General features: G+C 40.5%; 1 protein-coding gene across 2 annotated transcripts in view; it reads left to right on the top strand.

The window, feature by feature from the left end:
- Positions 1-10,581: 10,581 nt before the first annotated feature.
- The window catches only part of TDRD7 (tudor domain containing 7), an 83,821-nt gene continuing 68,208 nt past the window's right edge, over positions 10,582-26,194 (top strand). For both annotated transcript variants that reach the window (XM_012475761.2, XM_012475759.2), the window contains exon 1: positions 10,582-10,724. The gene's annotated coding sequence lies outside the window, so the exon portion shown is untranslated. The remainder of the gene's footprint in view (positions 10,725-26,194) is intronic.

Raw genomic sequence — 26,194 nt, 5'->3', positions numbered from 1 at the left:
CACCCTCACAGACACACCTAGGATCAATACTTTACATCCTTCAATCAAGTTGACACTCAGTATTAACCATCATGTGACACAAGCAAGAGACAGATTTATTTCTTTCTCATGTAAAATAACGGAGACGGGCTGTCCATACTGACCTTGGACTGACTGCCATGGTTCATGAATCACCTGTCTTTCTGTTCTAGCATCTTGTATGTGCTTTCCATCCTCAGTGCGGTCTCATGGTCCAATGTGGCTGCTGGAGCTCCAGCCTCAACTGGCCACCATGTTTGCATTTCAGACAGCAGGCAAGGCAGGGCAACCCCCCCACCCCCACCCCCGCAGCTGTGTCAGTTCCATCTGAGCAGTCTCCCCAAAGTCCCACACCACACTGTGGTCACATCTCATGGGCCTGAACTTAGTCTGGTCATTCTTAGCTGCAAGAGAGGTTGGCAACTTTAGTCTTTTAGTGTAGTGAATTGCTGCCCTAAATAAAACTGAGTATCTGTACATAAGAATAAGGAGAGAATAAAAACCGAGAGCACTAACAGTGCTCTCTCTCTCTCTACAGTAAGTGCCAAGATAGAGAGGAAGGGATGGGGTTGTTTTCAGATGAATCGGGCATTTGTTTACCTATCACAGTCGCTCTTTTCTCACTGTTTATTCATTCACAGAAAGAGAAGCTTGGTTCCAAACCAGGATATATGAATGGGACCCCTGCTTTTAATTCCCAAGCAGAATGACTGGAACCACTGTGTTGGCTTGCTTCTGTTTGTACCTTGTAAGTAAATCTGAGAACATCCTTTCCTATTTCATAAATGGGGCAGGGAGGGGCTGAGAGCTGTGAAATCTTTAAGGCAAGCAGCATGTCCCTACAAAGCTGGGTCAAAATTGAAAGTCTGTAAATGTAAAAAGTAGAATGCATTCACCCCAAGGACACTTTGACCCTCATAGTAAATATTACCAGTAAAATGAATCCACCCAAAATAAAACTTAGTGCATTCAGCCTCCTCTAATAAAATACCATAAACTAGATAGCATGTAAATGACTGAAATTTATTCCTCACAGCTCTGGGAGCTGGGATGTCCTAGCTCAAAGTCCCAGAAGATTTGGTATCTGGTGAGGGCCAACTCCCTGGTTCACAGACAGCTGTCTTCTTGCTGTGTCCTCAGATGGCAAGGCAGAGAGGGAGCTCTCTGTGGCTTGTTTGGTAAGGGCACTCATGCCATTCATGAGGGCTCCACCCTTACAACCTTATCACCTCCCAAAGGTCCAACCTCCAAATACCATCATACTGGGGGACAGGTTTCAAAACAGGACTTTGGGGGGACACAAACATTCAGTCTACCACAAAAACCGATCATGGTTAAAACTGCACATGGTAAAATTTATCATTCACTGAAAATTGATGTAAGAAAAGTATATTTAACATTTTGCTATGCATAATTTGACCAAGGAAAACTGACTTGGTAGGAATAATACCTAAAGAAAGCTGACAATAGCAGAATCTAAAGTCAGTAAATTATGATGTGGACCCCCCAGAAATCAAGTCATTTAAGTAAAAAAATTGATCTTAATAAAAATAACTTCAAGCCAGGCCTGGTGGCACACATCTGTAATCCCAATACTTTAGGAGGCTGAGGTGAGAGGATTGCTTGATGTCAGGGGTTTGAGACTAGCCTGAGCATATAATGAGACCTTGTCTCTACCAAAGAAAAAAAAAATGAACATCCACTGCAGCATCCTAAATTTCTAACAGTCTAGTTTGAAGTCATACCAGCTTAGCTGCAAAAGCATACAAAAATTCTGCTCCTGTACAGTTCATTCCCTCCTACTTTTATATTGCTGGCAATCCTCCCACCTCAGCCTCCTGAGTAGCTGGGAATACAGGCCCATGTCACTATACCTAGCTATTTTTTAAAATTAATTAATTAATTAATTAATTTTAGATGTTGGGTCTCTCTGTGTTGCACAGGCTGGTCTTGAATTCTTGGCTTCAAGTGGTTGCCCAACCTTGGCTTCCCAAAGTGCTGGGATTACAGGCATGAGCCACTGTCCCTGGTCATAAATTACACATTTTACATATATGCCCATTAAAAGATTTATAATTACTTTTCATGCATTTGTCTTTTGAACCACATAAGAAATGAAGAGTTACAAGCCAAAAAATGCAATAATACTGCTTTTACATTAATCTATGCAGCTATCTTTACTAGAGATCTTTACTTTTTCATATGGCTTCAATTTGCTGTCTAGTGTCCTCTCATTTCAACCCCCAAGGACTCCCTTTAGCATTTCTTGTGAAGACAGGTCTACTGGTAATGAACTTCCTCAGATTTTATCTGTGAATGCCTTAATTTATCCTTCATTTTTGAAAGCTAGTTTTGCCAGAGAGAGAATTCTTCCTTGAGTTTTTTCTTTCAGCACTTTTTTATTCCACTGCCTGCTGGTCTCCATAGTTTCTGATGAGAAAGCAGCTCTTAATCTTATTGATAAGTCCTTATGTGTGATTAATAATTTCTCTTTTTCTGTTTTCAAGATTCTGTCTTTGTCTTTGACTTTTGACACTTCAATTATAATATGTCTTGGGGTGAAGCTCTTTGACTTTATCCTAGGAGTTTGTTGAGTTTATCCTTGGGGGGGTTGTTCAGTTTCTTGGATCTGTAGATTCATTTCTTTCATCAAATTTGGGACATTTTTAGTCATTATTTCTTCAAATGTTCTTTCTTTCCCCACTCTCTCTACTCTTTCTGAAACTCTCATATTGTAAATTTGATTCACTTGATGGTGTTCCACAGGGCCCTTAGCCTCTGTTCACTTTTACTTATTCTTTCATCTTTCTGTTCCCCAGACTGAATAATTTCATTCCCTGTCTTCAAGTTCATAGACACTTTCTCCACTTGCTCAAATCTGCTGTTGAATGCCTCTAGTGAATTTTTCATTTCATTATTACAGTTTTCACCTCCAGAATTTCAGTTCAGTTCTTTTTTATTTCTATTTATTTATTAATATTATTTCTTTGTTCATATATAATCCTACTGATTCCTTTTAGTTTTTTGTTTATGGTTTTCTTTATCTCATTAAACATTTTTAAGGCAGTTGACTTAATGCCATTGACTAATAATTCCAATGTCTAGTCTTTCTTAGAAATGATTTCTGTAAACATTTTTTTCATGAATGGGCCATGTTTTTCTCTTTCTTTGTAAGTTTTGTAATTGTTTGTTGAGAGCTAGAGATTTTAAATACCATGTTGTAGTAACTGAAAATCTAATTCTTCAATGCCTCAGAGATTTCTGATATTTTATGAGGGCTGGGCCACCTATTTATGACTTTTTAAAACTATTTTTACAAGATATATATTGTTTTGTGTGGTCACTAAAGTTTCTATTCCATCATTTCTGTAATCAACCAGTGACCTGACAAAGATTTCCTTAAATGTCTGGCTCCCAAAAGAGGGAGGGGTGGGAGTATGAGTATTGTCTCTTTAAATCACCTGGAAGCTGCTTCAGCCCATGGAGGTTAAAACAATGGCTGTCAGCCTCTGTGCTGGCCCCTCAACAATCAAAAGCAGAAATCAACACTCAGAACACAAAACCTAATATTTGAAGGACAAAGTCCTTATTACTTACCCTTGCTCCAGCAAGTAACACCAGGAATGTGGGCTGCCACTCCTAAGGCTGCACATGCACACACACATACACATAAATTGCTTGTAAAGAAATCTCCCATAATTACAGTGAAATTTACAAGTGAGTTTATAGTTCAACCTGTAGTGTACAAAGGGAGGGAAATGCCACGTTAGTGCTGACACACTCTATTACTCTCAGATTAAGAACCACATTCTTAGAGGAAACCTCCTGCACTGTCTCACTCCAGTCAACAGTTTGCTAGCTCTCCTTAGCCAACTGCTAGCTCCCAGGTGCTATATTTTTCTAATTATAAATATAAAACATCCTGTTTTAAGAAAGTTTCTGCTGAGAGCAATGATTCCAATTTTAAATGAAAAAGACTGAGTGTGAGAGGCTGAGGGAGAATTAGGAGGAAGATTACTTATGGTAGGGGAAATATAATGTGGGGCTAAGTGAACTCTAGAAAGACCCCCAAAAAGAATGATTCTAACTTCCCCAACTGGTGTGAGCATTAGGGCAGGTAAGGTGATCTTGTAGTGGGGTGATGCGGAATTCTAATAAAGATAAATTTGTGTATGCCTGTGTCTATTGGTATAAACAAGAATATCCTGATTAGCTTCTTTCTGGGTGGAGTTGGCTGTTGGGGGATTTTAAGTAGCAGTATAATCTGACCCAGCACCCCCGTTTTATGACAAATGTTTTGTAATCCCTTTATTTACTTTCCTAAAGTGAAATTCACAGATAAAAATAGCATTGGAAAATTCATTGTATAGTGAAACTGTGGGGAAAATTATTTGTGTTTATATATAAGGCAGAGGTCTGTCACCTACATAGATAACCAGCACAACATTCACATGTTGGTTGAGACAAGGGAAACTTCCCCCTCCATCCCAGCCCCACCCACTCAATGCCAGGAGGTGCACCTGATCTTTTGACAACTGAAATAACCTCGTGAAAGTAAAAAACAAAGTGCCCCAGGCTCAGGGGCAGGGGGCGGGAGGTGTGGGTTGGGGCAGAGCCCACTGTCTCAAGAGTGGTTGAGTATCTATGGGGAGTGGTTATTTCCCATAGATAACCACTGATGAGTAGAAATTCACCAAACAGCCCCAGGAGAAGGCTCTTTTGCTACTTTCTTCTTCACTTTGCCACATAAGGGAAGCTGAGGCTAGAACCGGAACCAAAGCGCTCTGGAATTCTGTGCCACCTCCCAATTTAACAAAAGGTCAAGTCCACAATGATTTATCCTAGGGCAAGCACCTAAGGGGCAGTGATTCTTCCTGTATAGCACACTTCTTTCGGAGCCTATACTTCTCAAATACCGTCTGCATCTTTGATTTCAGTGTCAGCTCACCTATACGAGGCACCTCCTCTGCACCTATGTAGTTTCTTCTCACTGCCTCCCCACTTTCTCACCCCTAGCAGCTATTGTAGTATAATTTATGTGCCATCTGGTTTATTGACTATTACAGAATCAGTCATATTGTGGTTGATTGCCTTGCTTAAAGTATTAGTTACCTCATCTCCACGCCCCACCCCACAGCTGGGCCCCTAAGCCAGATAACTCTTAATAATATCTGCATCCTTGGAATCATTCTTATTTTGGGGTCTTAAGACTGAGTTATATGAATGACCTACAACTCAGGAGAGGGCAAATGTGACCTCTTAGCCAAGACCCTCCTCTGTTGGTTCTATGACCTTTCTATACACAATATCCCTTTAAGCTTTCATTATCCCGTTTTCCAGTGTGCTGTGGCTGTGTGGCCTCTAAAGCTTTGGTGATCAGTCCCTTCTGGGGATTAGCCCCTTTCAGCTGACTCACCTTGGAGGGCTTTGTGGGCAGATTAGGGGGTTTTGCTTGATCAGCACATCCTTAGCTTTACCAGGGCCTGGATTTTAGCAGGGCTCCGGCAAACTCTCCCTTTTGTTTTTTGTTTTGTTTTGTTTTGTCTTTTCTCCTTACTCAGTTGAAACAAATGCAGTTGTCTAGAAATTCCTCTGCATCTGTTCATGAGGCAATTAAAGCTGATGGGAGAGGCAGTGATTATGATGTTGATGATTAACCCAAAGTAGATCTGTCCAAAGATTCCTTTTGTCGTGGATCTATTTTTCCTGACCTTATGTAAGCAAAAAGCACTCATATGGCTGGGTTCCATCTGTATACATAACTTTGAACATGCTGTTGCTCAGCTTCAAATAGTATTGCTAAAATTATTTGCAATCAAATAGCAACTAAAGATGAATAAAATATAAACTCTTTTCAAGTTGTTCACAAGGGAGATGAGATATAAAATCACTTGTTATGTTCTCTCTGCTGTAAATATATTTGAAGAACAAAGCACTCTAGAAGCTCGGCTAAAGGAGCAATGATTGTCAGGTGGGGGATTTGAAGAAGGCTTCCTGAGACAGGAACTACTCCAGGCATTGAATAAGGGCATTAACAAGTCCCTGTTGTTCGTTTGATGGGACATAAAGTGATAGATATGAAAGTTTTGTTTCTGGTGTTTGGTTTCTTTTTGGGGTCAATATAGAGAAGAAGGGAAGTGAGATGACAGCACCTAGAGTGACACCTATCAAGTTGTCACTCTAAATTCTGCAAGTGACAAAGCTGCCTATGGTGGTTATAAAGTCTGAGAGGCTCTTAGAGGAAAGATGAGGAACGTATTGTTCTGAGGCTGTATTGCAAAGACCAAAAGAACTATCAGGTAAGAAAAAAACAAAATGAACTACAGATATGTTCCTGGACCATGCTTGCTGTCTCACCCTCATTCTAAATTGCGCTTGTCGATGAGAGAAGAAAGAGCGGAAGGACAGAGATTCAACTCAACCAATAGTATTGGTCCTGCCTGCTTTGTATAGGTATTTTGGTGTTTGCATCCAATGTGACTCTCTCCAAACGAACAGGCTTCCCAGGTGTGGACAAAAATGCATGAAGGGCTTTGGATGGAGGTTTCGCACTGGAAATATGTCTATCTTTCTTTGCAAAGGATAAGCTGCCAACAAAGCCATCTTCCTTCCCTGTATTTGGGCCTTGATTTGCACTTCCTTTCCATGATAACCTCTCTCTTGTCTCTGGACAGGCACAATGATCTGTCAGCCTTCTGCTTAGTGGCTAGCTTTTACTCATCCCCCCTCCAATCTACCGTTCCTACCCTAAAAGCCTCCTTGAGCAGAGTACAAAGGACCTCTCTACAACCCTTGAGGATGGGAAATTGTGCTTGCCTCTTTTAAAAGAGATCTTGATGCTCCTGGCCATGGCTCCTGTTGTCCAAAGACACGCTTGGGCTTTTGCAGAGGAAGAATGCCTTTTGCCTGAGTCCTTTTCATTTAGAAAACTCTGCTATTTGGCCCCAGAATATATGCTTTCCTTGAAGGAAATTTTTAACATGGGTTCACAGCAGAGCATTAAGGACTCCAAATCCTCTCTGAGATCATACATCAAAATTTGCTTTCATCTAGTCTGACATCCCCATAAAAAGTTAAGAACCATTGTGCCTAAAGAGTAACCAGTCTGTGCCATCTCTGATATCTCTTAATTCTCCTGAAATCCAATTATATCCGGGGTATGAGGGTGAATTCTTGAACTCCCTGGGCCTTGGACCACTTTACAAAGATAAAAAATCATGACGTCCTAACCTGCCCTTGCTATGTCAGCTACCCAGGTAATTCTGAGAACCTCCTGATGTCTTGGACAAAAATCTACTTGCAGAACAGATACTTTACCCAAGAACACATATGAAGGACCGCTAAACACATGAAGAGATGCTCAACATTAATAGTCATGAGGAAATGCAAATTGAAACCTCTGTTTGCTGTCCCTATACATCCACTGGAATGGCTAAAATTAGAAAGACAGACAACACCAAGTATTGGAGTAGATTTAGAGCAACTGGAAGTCTTATATATTGCCAAAGAGGGAGTAAAAGTGGGAGTCCAAAATGGTGAAGCTACATTAGAAAACAGTTTGACGGTTTCTTAAAAAGTTAAGCATACACCTATCCCACAACCAGAAATTCTATTCCTAAGTCTTTATATCAAAAAACCGTATCACCACACAAAGACCTTCATGTGGTTGTTATAACAGCTTTATTCGTAACAGCCCAAACTGGAAACAACACAAATGTAAATGTGAATGAATAAACAAATTGTGATAGAGCCATACAATGGCTTACTATTCAGCACTAACAAGGAACCAATGACTGGTATGTGCAACACTATGGATGACTTTCAAAAGCGTTACACTAAGTGATGAAGCCAGACACAAAAGATTACATCCTGCATGATTCCATTTATATGATATTCCAGAAAAGGCAAACCTGTGATGACAAAAATTAGATCAGTAGCTGCTAGGGGATAAAGGTTGGGGAGAGAATTAACTGTAAAGGGGCACAGGATAAGTTTCGGAATTACGAACTAATTTCACATATTGATTGTGGTGGTAGATACACAAAGACATTGGTCAAAACTCATTAAACTGTACATTTAAATATTTATTATATGTCAACTATCAATAAAGCTGGTTTAAAAAAACTAGCTGCAGAGCTTCATTTTTCTTTATACATAGGACGGTCTAAACATGGAACATCCTTGCAAAAATAAAGGATCTCTAACTTGGGGTCAACTCACATGATTTTATGATTTATTCTACATATGAAACTCTGGAATTGTTTTTTAAAAATTTCCTACTACTGCTAGCACCCTTTCCATTGGCAGCTTTTTACATCTTTTCCATCTAAAATGTGGAGCTACAGGATGTTGTGAGCACTGCAGTGACCAAGTTGGGGCTGGCTGTCTTTTAGGTCTGTCTTGGCCCATTCCTGCTCCTATAACAAAATATCTTAGACTGGATAATGTATAAATAATAGAAATGTACTTCTTACAGTTCTGGAGGCTTGGAAGTCTAAGGTCAGGGTGCCAGCAGATTTGGCATCTTGTGAGGGCTTGCTCTGCACTTCAAAGATGGCACCCTCTTGCTCAATCCTCATACAGTGGAAGGGGCAGAGGGCTCCTTTAAGCCCCTAAGGGTGCTAATCCTACTCACAAGGATGAAGCCACCATGACTTCTCAAAGGCCCCACCTGTCAACACCACAGCAATGGGGATTAGGTTTCAACATGAATTTTGTAGGGACACAAACATTCAGACCATAGCAAAGTCTATTAAAAATCCACTGCAATGTTTGGAGTAGACTGGAGGGGAGAGAAAGGAGAAAGGCATCTGAAATAGACTGAAATAGAGAAAAGGAGATGCAGAGAAATTCAGGAGAGAGACATTTAGGTAACTTAGTCAGACACCAGATCTGGGATATGAAAGAGAACAGTGTTAAATAAGAGCCCTGTTCAAAAATCTTGAACAATTCCCCACTGCCTGTGGGAAAACACCCAAATGTCTGAGCACTGGATATCAAAATCTACTTCCACTTTGTCTTCCAGATCTACTTCCACTTTGTCTTTTTATTGCCTACTGCATCTTTTCGCTGAATCAAAACCTTTATAGGTACAGGCTTATCCACACTCTATGAAAATTTGTTATTTAACAGCTGGTGTTCAATATAAGTTGATTGTCCATTCACCTTCTGACAGATGCTTGTATTCTTTCCATTTGGGGCTATGATCAACAAAATTTCTACGAGCATTCTTGTACAGGTGTTTGTGTGGACATATGCTTTCATTTCTCCTAGGTAAATACCTGGGAAAGAATTGCTGGGCCATATGGTAGGTTTGGTACATCCCTACAAGACCACTCAGCAATAAAAAGACATGAGCTACTATTACATGTAACAACAGTGATGAACATAATTTGCTGAATAAAAGAAGCCAGGCAGCCCCCCAAAAGGGTAGTACATACGATTCCATATATAAAAGTTTTATATACAACTCTAGAAAAAGCAAACTAATCTATAGCAACAGAAAGCAGGTGAATAGTTCAGGGGGCAAGGGACAAGGTGGGACAAAAGATAAGAATTATAAACAATAAATAATACAACTTTTTGGGGTGATGGATATATTACAGTGACAGTCTCACAGTGGTATATGAATGAAAAATTTATCAAACTGTACATTTTAAACATGTAGTTTATTGTATGCCTTATACATTGCAGTCAAGCTGTAATAAAATACTGGTTGAAGCAGCAGCAGGTTCTCAGTAAATGCATATCAAATGATGCAGAGAAATGTTCAATGTTGGCTGAAGCAGGTGCCCAATACGTGTTGGTGGAATTAATGTGCAGAAGAAATACATATTCGCTTATTAGGTGTTCAATAATTTTAGAATGAATGAATAAATCTGACAGATATTTATCGCTGATGTGTGCAAGGCACTATCTTAGGCTCTGGGAATAGGTTAAGGAACCAAACAAAAATCCTTTGCTCACAGAGCTTTAATTTTAGAATGATAGTGGACAATAAAAGCGTAAGTGAAAATACATATAGTGTGCTAGATAGGTGCTAAGGAGGAATACGGCTGAGAAGGGGGATAGGGAATGTCAAGGAAGGAGGTTGACATGTTAGAGACTGTGTCCACCGTTATTGAAAGGATGATGCTTGAGAAAGGCCTGAAGGATACGGGCGGACAAGGTGGGTGGGTGTCTAGGGCAATAAAAAGTAACTGCTCCAGATGTTGAAGAAAATAATGTGCAGGAGTTGAACTGTTTGGAAGGAGGGTGAGCTCCATAGCAGCAGCCGCCCACACTCCCTGCTGGGTCCCAGCTCGCCCGGCCCGCTCGTACCTGCGTAGTCCACCAGGAGGCGCTCCTGCCCCGGCCCCGCGGGCGTCTTCCGCCGCCGGCTGGTGCGTGGGCACGCGCAGAAACCGCTAGGCGGCGTCGGTTTCCCTTTCCACGCGCGGACGCCAGCGTGGGCCGACGCGGCCGGGGCGCCCGCCCATACGCAGAGCCGAGGCCGGGTTACCCTCGAAGCGGGGCGGGGCGGGACGAAGCGGGGCGGGGCAGAGCAGGGCGGGGCGGGGGCTTGAGGTGATTCCCGAGCCGCCAGGCGGCTCCGGCGAAGCGGGGAAACCGAAAGTGGGCGGCGGTTGCGGTAGGGACAGTGGTGGAGACTGCGGCGGGAGCTGGGCCCTGAGGCGCGGGGACGGGCCGTGGGCCCCCGAAACGAGGTGAGCGCAGGTCCTGCGGGCTCCGGGCGCGACAGGTGCCGAGCGACGTCGGACGAGATTTCGGGCGGGCGCGGTGCACCCGGGTCACCGGCGGGACCGCAGCCGGGGCCGGGGCTCTAATAGGCTCGGGGCCTCTTCCCTGCAGCCGCAGGGGCTTGCCCCGGCCCCGACGCCTGGGAATCGGGCTGGGCGCCGGGGGAGTTGGAGTTCCAGAGCGTTGTGTTTTAAATCTCTGAAGGGACCCCGCTCCGGGGCGGGCCGGACATTCACCCGGGAGTCAGACAGACCCTCCTGCCGTTTCGGTTAGCTCTGCGCGGTGGGGGAAATGCAGCAGCGGGGTTTGGACGCGGGCGGGCGATGCGGACCAGGAAGTGGTTCCCGCTACCAGCGCGACAGGCCGCAGCCGCCGCCCGCAGCAAGGGATGTCCGCGGTCCCCTGTTTGAACCCACGTATTTTACACCACGAACTTCTTTTGAAGGTCTCTATAATCTGGAGACGAGCCCAGGCAGGCCGCTCAAGTAATGCAGGACACATATCCCCGTTCCTCTCAAACCGGGAGCATCCTGTGGGTACAGAGCACCCAGCTGGGAGGGAAGCATGGATCCGTGAATAAGTTGTCTCTCAACTTTCAGCAGCATCCCCTCAGCAGGGTCTGACTCTCAGCCTCAGCTTGCGAGGAGGGAGCTTGGAGTCGGCACCTCTTTCTGCTCCCATTCACTTGAGAGGTATAATATATTTCCATTAATAGCTAAAGGTACCATTCCCAAATAATTTCTAAGAGCAGGGAAGGGAAACAACCACATTAGAACAAGTCCTGGCCCAAAAGAATGCTGATAACCACCCAACCCAACCAAACCAAAAAACAACAGATCTAGTTCATTAACCCTCCTCCCAACACCTCTCTGCTCTCCAATTGTGCCGGTGGAAAAAAAAAATGCAGACAAATGTTCTCTCTAGAGAGATATGCAACAGCTTAGTGGCAGAAGTAAAACTTAGACCCAAATCCCTGTCTCTTCCTGGACTGCCTTGATGTATATGAATGTGTTGCATACCGCAAATAATGTGAACTTTGCAGACCTGGATTGAAATCTGGGTTTCTCATTTTACAAGTTGTGTGATCTTGAACAAATACATACTTTCTCTGAGCCTGGTTTTCTATGTGTCAGATGGAAATATTTGGCTTACTTTGCAAGGCTTTTTCAAGATAACAATTGTAAATCCTTTGCCTCGTAGTAATTGCTAAGCAGTATTCACTATCTTCCTCCCAACAAACTGTCCATGTTTTACATAATTGGATTTTAGTTTTTTGAGGGCAGGGACACAAAGATCTTTATGTTTCCTATATAATATAAAGTGGCACATGGTGGATATTTTTGCATTTCCACTCAGTTCACATTCATTGAGCATCAGTTACATGCAAAGTACTGTTCTGGGAATAGGGAATTGCCCCTGGGGCCAGCTGGATTAGAACTCACGTCTCCTATGCCCCAATCCAGGGCCCTTTGGGGCATACAGCCTCCCTCTTTGGCAGTTACACAGTGAGGCTGTGAGGCGGCAGTTGGCAGTGCCTTCGGATTTCAGTCCCTGTAGATTGAAAATGAAAGGTAATCACCCTGCTGATGGCCCTTTAAGTGTACAGGTTTAACATGGCTGAATGAACTGTTGTATTTTGCATCAAGAGATTTAAACTCCTTGAAGAACCTCTCTTTTAAGTTCTCTGTGCAATATAATCTAGTTGGATACTTACTGTGAATATAAAGAAAAAACACTTTATAGTCCTACTCTGAGTGCCTACTTTGTCAAGTGTTGTTTTCAAGAATTAAGATTTGACATAGAGTGCTTTGCATCTGGACACTTTCATAGAAGTTCCTTGGTGAAAGTTTATATTTGTGTGCGCTGCAGTTTCCTTGTGCCAAACCTGCTTTTTTCCTCCCTCCACTCCCACCTCTGTGCTTTTGAAAGCTTCATTCTTGTCATTATTTCCCTGTGAGCCAAATATGTTTAGTTTTGTCTTTCAAACGAAAAGTAATTAATTTTGCAATTTTAGTTGAAGAGATGTATATATGCCAATCACAACTTGATCAGCCCAAGCTGCCCAGTGTGACTTCAAAATAAGCTTGACATTTTAGCCTGTGCAGCTTTGTCATGAGTAAGCAAACTCAGTTTTCATTAGATATTTGGACCTTATTTCAGCCTTGAATGAATCCAAGGAAAGTTGAGAATCATGCCACTTGCCCACCTTTCTTATCTTCCTTGTGAAAAAAAAAAGAGACCTGAAGTGACTTGTCACAGGTAATTAGTAGCAGAGCTAGGATTAAGACATAAACTCCTTACTAAGCCACTTTTTAATCTCAGGGTTTGTTCCTCTAGTATGTATACTTACAGAAATCCCTTACTTACATATGTTCATGGTATGCAGTTAAAATGCATGAATAATTTGGAACTTGAAATCACAGAATAAAATAGATAGCTCCCTAAAAACCTCTTAAGGAAGTATACCATCACTTGAGGGCATTAATCATCATCTTTCCTTTAAAAACCAGTTGGTGAAGGAGTAATTGAGGTGGTAGCAAGCAGACTATCATTAGAAAGAAAAGAGCATTTTAAAGTATTACAAAATAAGAAATCATTTATTGGGTAAAGATCTTAGGAAAAAAATCTTCCGTCTGAGGCTCAGTTTATTGATTCGTAAGATAAGGAGTTTGGGTTAGCCTAGATGATGCCTAAAATGTGTTGGCACAGACATTATGGGACTTTAAGGTCCCAGCTGTTGCTAAAATAGTGTCTTCAAGGAGAAAGGCAGCTAGTTATTAGAAGCATATGCCCTAAAGAGATATCCAAATACTTCAAGATTGAATATCTAACCAAAAGAAGCTAAGAGATTAGTTGGTGTTTTCAGTTTACCCTAATAATTCTTCAGATTTGTTTTAAGATTTAGTGCCACTTGACAACTTAAATTCATGACATGAAAAATGAGGTAAGGAAGATGAACCAAATAATACAGTTGGAAATAGCTGAGCAAAGAGAAACTTAGAGAAGAGAAAGCATAGGATGGGAGTCAGACTAGCTCAGCTAAAGGCCTTTGACACAGTAGCTAGAGGAAACAGATAACGTGCAAATGACTGAACCAGGGAGGATCAATCAATGGTAGAAGGCATTTATCTGAGATACACCAAAACCAGGTTCTTTAGAATAGGACTTTCTCAGGCCATTTTCAGGTATAGTAAAGAGAAAAGCTGTGAATTGACACAATGTAGTTTTGAAGTAGAGTGAGAATTATTTTAGGCCACTTAAATTATTTAAATTTTGTTTCCCTAAAGATTGTCATCACTTTCCCCAACCCCCTGCCCCACTTCGTGTACATTATTAGCATCTTGGATACTTACAGTTAATTGGGTATAAGCGAAGAAAAAAAGAAAAACACAAAAGCTTAAAAAAGATGTCAGGTGCAACAGTTAGCAATTCTGCAATTCTTCTGGATTTGGGTGCCACACCCTTAAATCAGAACGTGGCAGCTCCCTGTTTTATGCCACTTAAGGGCTAGTCATTAAACATGCCCCAAGGTTGCTGTCAGTGTTTCCTGAGTCAAAATTTACCCTCAGAAGCCAGCTGTATACATTAAGAGCAACTGTCTGAAAGGAAGTCCCAGTTTGGAAACCAGGAGCTGGGTTCTTATGATTCTGGCCATAAAGATGTGAGCTGGAACAGTTCCCTTGGGCCTCCATTTCTTGATTTTAAGCTGAAGAGTTTGGAGGAGATAGTGATCAGGTGCCCACTAGTATTCCATGCTTCTCCCAGTTCCCCATTCAGAGTTGGGCCCACTGTCCCATGTTGCTTTCCTAACCAGGCAGGGTCCAGGGACATGGCGGGATTGTGGTGGCCGGGAATCTGCTTCTAAACCCTTGCCAAAGCAGTATGTGACTTTTAGCCTGCAAGTTAGATAAGAAATCTTGGAGGAGAGCCCATGGTGTTCTTACCAAGCCTGCCAGTTCATAAGTGTGTTAATGAGGCAAGTAAGAAAATCTGGACAAATGCTGATATTTTAAATTTAATGCCATACGAAACATTTACTTCTTCAATATACCAATGCTTGTGTTATTGTACTCTTAGCCATTGAGTGCATATATTCATAGACACCATGCTTCTAGGAAAATCTTTTTATTTAGCAACTACTGACTGTCAAGTGTTGTGCAAAGCACATATAACTCTACTTTTGATGCTTTTATTCAGAGAGACCAGGAGGAGAAAAACAGTGAGAGGAGGGAAGTAAAGATCAAGTGCAGTTTGTCATGGCCAGTTTCTCCATGACTGTGGTCTTTGCTAGCTGACTTTGGCCAGTTTTTGAGATCAAAAGTAGTATGATCCAATAATTCCCCAGACCCACTTCCATTTTACTCTGCTGCTCAGGAGTCTTGTTCAGCTCAAGCAGCCCCCATATTGACTAGGGAAGCTCTTGGGAATTTTAACCTGAGACTCCATGATCTAAAACAGAAGATGGACAACTTCATTTCTCCAGCATAGCCTAACTTGTGGTCACCTGGGCTTACACAACATTCTCAGATTCACAAAATAAAAATAACATGAATTCTCCAAAACATATTTATCACAGTACTTTTAGAGAATAGAAATGAGGGGGGAAGAGGAAGAGAGCTGAAAGATCAAAATGGAACTCTAAAATTTTGAAGAGCCACTTTAGAAAGACTTCCAAACTTAATTTGTTCTAGGGGGATACCTAAAAGTTTGCCTTTGGGACACTGATAGTTGAAATTCCCATGATGTGCTTTCTTTTATGCTTTTAATGGATGGTGTCTAAGATATTAAACTTTATTTTTTATAGGTAGAACGAAGTATTCTTATATACCTTGAGAGTATAATTCCCGTCTTCCAAAAGTCTCAAAAAAAGTCATCATGACCGAAGTAACAAAACTGAGAGCATTTTAAAAGTGATATAGATTAGAAAATAATAATGATTTTTTAAAAGCTTACACTTTCTTTTTCGTTCACTGCCTAAAGTGACGTTGCTAATGTGAGAATTGTGCATCAGACTGGCAAGACATGCATTTGAATATAATCACATTTAGTCTTCCAGGTTTTACTACATTTAACTGCTTCTCACTAGCTTTGAGACCCACAGTCTTATAGTCCAAGGGATTCCCCTTCCCCTTTGCAAATAGAGAGTTATAGTCTTCCATGAAAGATAGCATACTTTAAAAAAGCAGGCAGGAGAGGGAACTTAATTTACAGATTGCAACCATGCAGTCAAGTGTCTCCTCAAGTATGAGGCCATTTTTTATAGCTTTAGAAAAATTTTGTGAAACCTCATACACAGGTGGTTGTACTTGCAGTATCCATTGGTCTATTAAATATGTAACTACCAAAAGCTATTGTGAATTTAATATCAGTTCGTGTTGTGGATCCCAACAATATCTGCATACTCTTTGAAAAAGAGGACTGTCAGTACATGTGAACCATTTGCCAATATTCAGGACATGCCTGCTGCTCATCAGGATATGTGGACTCCTTGCAATCATGTTGCAGCCTTGACAGGGCCTAATCTGGCACAGAGCGGACAGGCTCAGAAATAATCTACTTGATCCTCAATCGGTTTGGTGTTGTGATTGGCTATCTTATTCATTTTGTAAGAATTGTTAAAATGTGCAGGTAACTTTTTAGTAACTTATACTGGATTCAGAGTTATGCCTTTAATGGCTCATTTATGCTGTATTTTAGTGAGTAGGAGAGAAAAGGAGTACTGTTAGGTAGATGGAGAATTTCTCATTCATTCAACAAATATTTATTGAGCTTTTGTGGGCTAGGCATTTGGGATTTAGCAGTGAACAAAACAGACACAAATTGTTGCTTTCATGGAACTTGCATTCAAGTTGGGAAGAAAGACAAAAACATTAAATGAAAATATTGGATGGTGATAAGTGCTAAGGAAAAAATCAGGGCAGCTGGCATCTCAGTTTTGACTTTGAATAGGGTAGCCAGAGAAGGCCTTACTGTAGAGGTGACATTTGAGCAAATACTGTAGCTGAAAGAGGTGAGGCTGTGAGCCACATGTACCCCTGGAGTCAGGATGTCCCAGGTAGAGGAAATGGCAAGTGCAAAAGCCCTGTCATGAGGCCATCCCAGGCACGTTCAAAGCAAAGCATGGAGCCCAGAATGGGTGAGTGAAAATAAAGAGAAGAGAGAATTTAGATCAGAGTAGTGGGGGTTGCAGGTTATATAGGACCCTTTTTGGCTCTTTAGGACTTGGCTTTTTGTCTGAGTGACACAGAAAGCATTAGAGGGTTTTGAGTGACATGATATAATTGTATGTATTGTATGAAAGGATCACTCAGGCTGATGTGTGGAGAATAGATTGTAGGAGGTGAAGTGGAAGCAGAGAGCCCGGCTAAGAGCCCAGCTGCTCTGCTCCAGGAAAGAGATGTTGCTGGCATGGGTTAGGGCAACTGCCATGGAGGTGGTGAAGAGTGAAGGAGTTGTAGACATCCGCCTTCCATCTTTATGTATCACATTGCTTGGGGGAGGATTGAGAACTACTAATACCGATCCCCTTCATCTTACAGATAAGGAGACTGAGGCCCAGGAGAAGGGGCTTTTCCCGGGAAAATGAGTGAGCAGTGGCATTAAACTTGGGGAGGCTCAGGCACAATCTTCTGCAATCCCCTGCCCTTCCCTCAGAACCAGATCAAAATATATCAACAGCCAGATGTTAGCAACTTTACTGTTGAAAGAAATATTTTAAAGTGGATTGTAAGTGTGATAATATGTGCATTAAAAAGGGGGTGAAAGTAGGAAGTATGTGTGTGGCATAAGCTTCTCTCAGGTCAGATTGAGAAGCATAACTTAGAAAAACAGTCTGACAATGCCAAGAAACCAAGGTGGGTAAATGTGAGGTTGGATAGGGTGGGAAAAGTGAAAAATGAGGATGAACACTTCTGTGCCATGCAGATTCACATTGCTATTTTATTTAATTTTCTTATTAGTTTCTCCCTTTTTTTGTTTTTTAAGTTTTGCTCTTGTTGCCCAGGCCGGAGTGCAATGGCGCAATCTCAGCTCACCGCAACCTCTGCCTCCCAGGTTCAAGCGATTCTCCTGCCTTAGCCTTCCAAGTAGCTGGGATAATAGGCATGTGCCACCATGCCCGGCTAATTTTTTGTATTTTTAGTAGAGACGGGGTTTCTCCATGTTGGTCAGCCTGGTCTTGAACTCCTGACCTTGGGTGATCCGCCCACCTTGGCCTCCCAAAGTGCTGCATACCTTGTACTTGAAACATATCCGAGTGTCTTGGGGCAAAGGATAGAACAATTAGGATAGAGCTCACAAGACACCTACTATATAAAGGAGAAGACACATTTAAAGAGGATGGGACTAGAGAAGCAAGCATTAGCCAAAGGTTCCTACCTCACTCTACTCCGTGGCTAGGGGTGAGGGGAAGACTGTCCCCAAATGCTGCACCTTAAAAAAGATTGTTAAGTGCCCTTTTTGGGCGATCCCTGCTTGCAGCTGTTTCAGAGCAGAAATAAGGAAGATAGAGGGGGCATTTCAGGGACAGTGGTCTAAAATGGTTCTCGTGAGGGTGGAAGGAGTAGAAGGCTTTTGCAGAGGGCAGCCTGTAGAACAAGCCTCTAATTAGACTCTAAGACAGGGCTGGACCTGCTCTTTCAAATCTGCATCTCAGTGTTCTGTTAGGTTTTAGTAACAGGACACCCATTCATAAAATGCATTTATCAGACATTTTTCCCCATAAATTAATGATTGCTGTCCACTCCTAATGTAGCTGAGGAGAAGTAGACCACAGAGGGGAGGTAGCAGTGGAGCAGATGCTCTTTCCAAAAAGAAGGGAAGGAGAAGACCATGGAAACTCTCCTCTTAAGCAAAGGGTAAGGCCTTCTTACTGAAACTGTGGCAGGGGAATATAAGGTAGTCTGGCCAGGGAGGAGTCAGATATATTGAATAGCCTAATTTGATTCATTTACACTGGTTATACCCAGGTGGATATTTTCCCTGGATGCATGCTAACCACCTGACATTATATCTACATGCAATGTGTATGTCATTGATAGCCAAGGCCCACTTAGGCATACAGATACACAAAGATGCAAAGCCCAGTTTCACTCAGAAGAGCTCTAGATGAACTGATGGGAGGGACTGGATTTTGAAGGGAAGAAGAGTACGTAGATGGGGAAGGTGAGGTCAGAAATGAATAGTCAGGGTGGGTTGGCACTGAAGAGTAAGCAAGTGATGCTTTAGTATGTCCTCTTGTGAATTAAAACTTGGCCAATCTTCACTGTGTTTTCACTACTTGTGGAAATAACTGTATAGTAAGTAGTTCAGTGATCTTTGACTGATGAGTCATGAACCATAAGTATTTTCTGTGTCATCAGGAGTTTACTATTCAGGAGCCAAAATTCATACGTTAGCATTAACATCTGGCAACCATGAAATATAGGTCCCAAAGCCATCCTCTTTCCTGCTCCCTGGCACTCATTCAAGTGTAAACTTCAGAGGTAGTGGAGGTGCACAGACTCTGCAGTTGTTCTCTGTCTCTGCCATGAATTTCTATTTAAGTTTTAGAGTATCTCCAACTGTTCCATTGTCTTGGAATCCACACCATCCCTGTGACTAAGTCAAGTCTGCTGTGGATTTCACACCACTGTATTTTTCCTTTATACTCTGCTTACTCTTTCTTTTCTGTCTTGTCTCCTGTTCTTAATTCATCAGGGTTTGTTGGGTGTTGTTCCTAGTACCAGTAGACAGGGTGATATAATGGAAAAAATGTGGCCTTTGGCATCAAACAGATCTTGACTGAAATCCTAGCTTATCTACATCCTGTGATATCTTAATTATTTAACTTCTGAACCTTGGTTTCACGTCTACAGGTTGAGGCTAATAGACTCCCAGAATTATTATGGATGTTAGATTTTTAGAAAAGCCATTTCTCAGAATTTACATATAAGAAATAAAAACATATGCCTATCTAAAGACTTGTACATGAATGGTCAAGGCAACTTTATTTATAATGTCTCAAAATTGGATGCAACCCAAATGTGTATCAGCATTTGAATGGATAAACAAATTGTAGTATATCCATACAGTGGAATGCTACTCATCAATAAAAAGAAATGAACTGGTGTTAAATGCAGCAAAATAGATGAAACCAAAGCATTAGGCAAAATTAATTCATAGTGACAGAAAGCAGAGCAGTAGTTGCTGGGAGCCAGGGCAGTATGTGTATGAACCAGAGAGGGTTGACTACAGAGAAGCACAACTCGAAGGAACTGTTTTATTGTTTTTGGTTTTGGTGTTTTTTTTTTGGTGGGGGGGTGCAGGTTAAAGATATGCTTCATATGCAGTAAAAATCCCTCTTTATAGTCAATCCCTCCCCTCATCCCTAGCCCTTGGCAACCACTGATTTAATTTCTGTGCCTATAGTTTTGCCTTTTACAGAATGCTCACATAAATAGAATCATATAGTATGTAGCCTTTTGTGTCTGGCTTTTTCCTTTAGCATAATATGAGAGTCATGCATGTTTATGTATCAACAGTTTGTTCCAATTACTGAATAGTATTCTACTGTATGGCTCTATAGATTGGTTTATCCACTCACCTTTTGGTAGACATTTGGATTGTTTCCAGTTTGAGGGCAGTTATAAATAATGCTGTTATATACATGTACAAGTTTCTGTGTGGATGTATGTCATTTCTCTTGGGCAATTAGGAGAGGATTGTAGGATTATGCTTTACTTCGTAAGAAATTGTCAGACTGATTGGACGTGGTGGCTCACATCTGTGGTCCCAGCACTTTGGGAGGCCAAGGCAGGCGGATCACCTGAGGTCAGGAGTTTGAGACCAACCTGACCAATATAGTGAAACCCCATCTCTACTAAAAATACAAAGAAATTAGCCAGATGTGGTGGTATGCGCCTGTAGTCCCAGCAACTCTGGAGGCTGAGACAGGAGAATTGCTTAAGTCTGGGAGGTAGAGGTTGTAGTGAGCCCAGATTGCACCACTGCACTCCAGTCTGGGCCACAGGGCTGGACTCTATAGCAACAAAAAAAAGAAAAGAAAAATTGTCAAACTATTTTCCAAGGTACTATTTTGAATGCCCACCAGAAATGTATGAGAGGTCTAAATGCTGTCTGCATTCTCATCAACACTTCTAATTGTCTTTTTTTAAAAAATTGAACTGTTCTAATAGATATGTAGTGATACTTCATTGTGAATTTAATTTGCATTTCCTTAATGACTAATGCTGTTGAGCATCTTTCCATGTGTTTTTTTGCCATCTTCATTTTTACTTTAGTGACATATGTGTTCAGGTGTTTTGCACATTTTAAATTGGTCTCTCTGTTTTATTATTGAGTTTTGAGTATTGTTTATATATGATGACTACCAACTTTACCAGGTGTGTTATGAAATATCTTCTCACTCTCTGTGGCTTTTCATTTTTTAACAGCTTTTGGAAGAGCAAAAATTTTTAAGTTTTGTTGAGATCCAATTTGTCAATTCTTTTTTTCTTTTTGAGACAGGTTCTCACTCTGTCACACCATCACGGCTCACTGCAGCCTCCCAAGTAGCTGGGACTATAGGCACATGACACTATGCCTAGCACTATGCCACTGCAACCTCCTAAGTAGCTGGGACTACAGGCACGTGCCGCTGTGTCTGGTTTGTGTGTGTGTATGTTTGTGTATATATGTGTGTGTGGAGATGGAACCTCACTATGTTGTCCAGGCTGGCATCCACTGTGTTGCCCAGACTGTGACCCATCTGCCTTTGTCTCCCAAAGTGCTGGAATTACAGACGTGAGCCACCATACCCAGCCAATTTTTTCTTCTATGGTTCTAAAAAGTCTTTGCTAAACCCAAGGCTACAAAGATTTCCTCTTGTGTATTTTTTAGAAGTTTTACAGTATTAGCCTTTTCATTTAGGACCTTAATGATTTATTTTGAGTTAATTTTTTGTATATAGCATGAAGTTCGTTATTTGCATGTGGATGACCAGCTTTGCTAGCACTATTTGTTGAACTTTCTTCATTGAATTTCCTTAGCATCTTTGTTGAAAATCAGTTTACTAGGCTAGGTGTGGTGGCTTACACCTGTAATGACAGCACTTTGGAAAGCTAAGGTGGGTGGATCACTTGAGGCCAGGAGTTTGAGACCAGCCTGGCCAACGTGGCAAAACCCTGTATATATTAAAAATACAAAGAAATCAGCCAGGCGTGGTGGCACGTGCCTGTAATCCCAGCTACTCGGGAGGCTGAGATGCAAGAATTGTTTGAACCCAGGAGGCAGAGGTTGCAGTGAACCAAGATTGTGCCACTGCACTCCAGCCTGGGCAACAGAGCAAGACTCTGTCTCAAAAAAAAAAAAAATCAGTTTACCATATATAGGTTTATTTCTGGATTACATGCTCTGTTCCATTGAGCTATACGATTGTTCTTTTGATACTATTATACAATTTTGACTACTTATGCATAATAGTAAGTCTTGAAATCAGCCTTATTGCACTGGCTAGGACCTCCACTGTGATAATGAATAGGAGTGCTGAGTATGGACATTCTTGCCTTGTTTTCCAGTCTTAGGGAGACATCACTCTTTAGCTGTGAGTAATGATGTTACCTGTAGGTTTTTCACAGATGATCTTTGTCAGGCTAAGGAATTCCCATTTTATTCTAATTTTCTGAGAGTTTTTTTTATCATAAATGGATTTTTTTTTATTTTGTTAATTGTCTTTTCTTCACCTATTGATATGATTATATGATTTAGTCTCCTTTAGTCTGTTGATGTAGTAAATTATATTGATTGACTTAATGAATATTGAACCATACTTACATTCCTGGAATAAACTTTAACTGATTACTATGTCTTTTTCTTTCACTAATTGTTGGATTTTATTTGCTAATGTTTTGTTAATAATTTTTGCATTCATGTTCATGAGGGATATGATTTATACTTCATGTAGTGTCTTCGTTTAGTTTTGGTATCAGCATAATGCTTGCCTCATAAAATGAGTTCAGAAATGTTCTCTTCCCTTTATTTTCTGGAAGAGTCTGTAAGAGTAGTATTGATTCCTTCATAAATGTTTGGTAGAATTTGCCAATAAAGCAATCTGGGCTTCAAGTTTTCTTTGTGTGAAGATTTTAAACTGTAAATTCAATTTCTCTAATAGTGATAGGGATATTTGAGGGTTATTTATTTCTTCTTCAGTAAACTTTGACATTTGTGTCTTTTAGTGAATTTATCAATTTCATCTAAGCTACAAACATATTGACATAACTCTTTTATCATATTCTCTTTTTAGTATCTGTAGGATCTGCATTGATGGCCTCTCTTTCAATTACGTTATGGTAATTTGTGCCTTCTATTTTTTTCTGTCTTTCTAGGAGTTTATCAATTTTATTGATGGTTTTAAAGAACTAGTTTTAGTTTCATGATTCTTTTCTCTCCTGTTTTTAAGCTTCATTATCGATCTATCTTATCATTGCAGAATTGATTTCTGCTCTCATCTTTATTTCCTTTCTTCTGCTTACTTTTGAGATAAATCTCTCTTTTTTTGTTCTCAAAGTAGTAGATTAGATCATTGATTTGCTACTTTTCTTCTTTCTAACGTAACTGCATCTAGCAAATTTTTACATATTGTGTCTTCATTTATTTAAAAACATTTTTCTAATTTTGGGGGTAGGCTTTCTCTTTGACTCTTGGTTAGAAGTATGTTGTTAAACTTGCAAATACATGGGAATTGTCCATATATCTTTCTGTTACTCATATGTCATTTAATTTTGTTCTGTCCACAGAATATACTTTTTATAATATGAGTTATTTAAAGTTGTTTGAATATCACTTTGAGTCCAAGAATATATTTTATTTTGGTGAATGTCTCATGTGCTCTTATTCTTCTGTCTTTGGAGTGGAGTGTTCAGTCACTATCATTAGGTCACTTTTGTTGATAGTGTTTAGCTCTTTTATATTTGTTTTTGTTTTTTTTTTTTTGAGATGAAGTTATTCTGTTGCCCAGGCTGGAGTGCAGTGGCATGATTTCAGCTCACTGCAACCTCCACCGCCTAGGTGTGTAGTAGGCTATACTACCTAGGCTTGCAAGTCCACTTAATAATGTTTGCACAATAACTAAATTACCTAACGATGCATTTCTCAGAATGTATCCTCATTGTTAAGTGACACATAACTATACACACACACATGTACACACACACATCTGTGTGTGTACCAATCATCTATAAAAAGAATAAGAATACAGACCTAGTATAGGGCTTTTGTAAGTTATAGTATTAATTAAATGTTATTGGTCCTGGTGGTAATAATTTGAAAAGAGTTAATGTTTAGTAATGGAAAGTACATAAGGTATACAGTCATACATTGCCTAATGACAGGGATATGTTCTGAGAAATGCATTGTTAGGCAATTTTATTGTTGTGCAAACATTATAGAGTGGACTTACAAACCTAGACAGTAGAGCCTCCTGACACACCTGGACTATATGGTGTAGCCTGTTGCTCCTAGGCTGTAAACCTGCACCAGTGTAAAAATTGATATATAAAGCAAAAAATGGCATACCTGTATAGGTCACTTACTATGAATGGAGCTTGCAACTGGAAGTTGCTCTTGGCGAGTCAGTGAGTGAATGGTGGATTCATGTGAAGGCCTAGGACATTACCGTACACTACTGTAGACTTATAAACACTATACTTAGGCAACACTAAATTTATTAAAAGTTTTCATTTCTTTTACTTTTTTTTTTTTTTTTTTTTGACACAAGTGTCATTCTGTCACCCAGGCTGGAGTGCAGTGGCGTGATCTTGGCTCATTGCATCCTTGACCTCCTGGGCTCAAGTGATTCTCCCACCTCACCCTCCTGAGTAGCTGGGACTACAGACATACGCTGCCACATCTAGCTAATTTTTATATTTTTTGTAGAGATAGGGTTTCACTGTGTTGCCCAGGCTGGTCTCAAACTTCTGGGCTCATGTGATTCTGCCCATCTTGGCCTCCCAAAGCGTTGGGACTACAGATATGAGCCCCACTGCATCTGGCCTCTTTTACTTTTTAAATTTTTTAAATTAAAAACGAAGATTAAGTCTCACACATTAGCCTCGCCCTATGCAAGGCAAGGATCTTCAAGATATTACTGGGCCACAGGATTTTTTCAGCTGCATTATGATCTTATAGAACCCCTTTTATATATGCAGTCCGTTGTTAACTAAAACACTGTTAAGTGTGCACATGACTATATAGATTTTCATTTGCTATTTAAACCTTGCTGTCACTTGAATATTATATTTATAATTAATAACAGGACAAACAGGCTGATATTTTGTTTTCTTTTTAAGATGGACAAATGATGGAATTGATATAATTGTATGTCATTCTTCATTTCTGTTTTCTAAGCCAGAGAAAGAAAATGGCTATTTGTCTAGAATTCTCTGTTGTCCGGTATGGTAGCCAATGGCCACATTTAATTTATGGTAAAATTTTTAGTTCCTCAGTCATCCTGGCCATATTTTAAGGGCCCAGAGCCATATGTGGACATTGTAAACATTGCAATAATATGAAACATTTCCATCATCACAGAAAGTTCTATTGAACAGTGCCATTGAAGGAAAAGTAACAAATGGTCCGTGGTTTGCCTTCCTCTTTCCTTTAATAAAAGGGTAAAACATTTTTTCCAGGCTACTTATTCTCTGAATGTATCCTTAGTATGTATCTGTACAGTCTCTGAATGTATCTCCTGAATTTATCTATATTTTTTCTCTTCAAAACTACAACTAGATGTAATCATTAGTCTAAAGGAAATGATTCTTTCCTTCTTTTTTTCATATGGCACTGTGACTCTGCTTCTTTTTCTTCCATCTCTCTGGCCCCTTTTTCTTAGCCTTTTATAGATTCTTCTTTCTCTCTCCATTTCTTGAATGATAGTCTTTTACAGAGGTCCATCTGTAACCTTGTTTTTTACTCCCTGGATGTCAAATACACTATATAAGTCAAAGACCAACAAATCTATGACCAGCTTAGATTTCTAACCTAATTTCCTAGTGAATATATCAACGTGGCTATTGTCTAAGCATTCCAACCTCCCTGTGCCCAAAATGAATCCACCTCTTCCCCTCTTGTAAACCTGCTTTTATTTCACCTCAGTGTGGGTCATTACTCTCTACTTTGCTTCTAAGCTAGAAACTTTGGAGCCCTCCTCCTCATCCAGACCAATTAACCAATTTCTGTTGATTCCACATCCTAATTACCTCTCAAATTGATTTTTTTCTTTACTCCTAAGACCTGTTTTTGTGGTCTTCCACATTTCCAGTATTCCGACAACTTGTTAATCTTCCTTCCTATTTATAGTGATCTTTCTAAAATACAGAGCTGATCATTTTGTTTCCCTATTTAAAATCCCTCTAAGGCCCCACAATACTTTTTGCAGCAATGCGAACATTAGCATAATATA

This window comes from Aotus nancymaae, unplaced genomic scaffold (assembly GCF_030222135.1).
Source record: "Aotus nancymaae isolate 86718 unplaced genomic scaffold, 86718_ANA_hifiasm-v0.15.2.pri h1tg000003l, whole genome shotgun sequence".
Classification (NCBI taxonomy): Eukaryota; Metazoa; Chordata; class Mammalia; order Primates; family Aotidae; genus Aotus; species Aotus nancymaae.
Note: the sequence above shows the minus strand (reverse complement) of the source record. Positions and strands in the feature narration are given on the sequence as shown.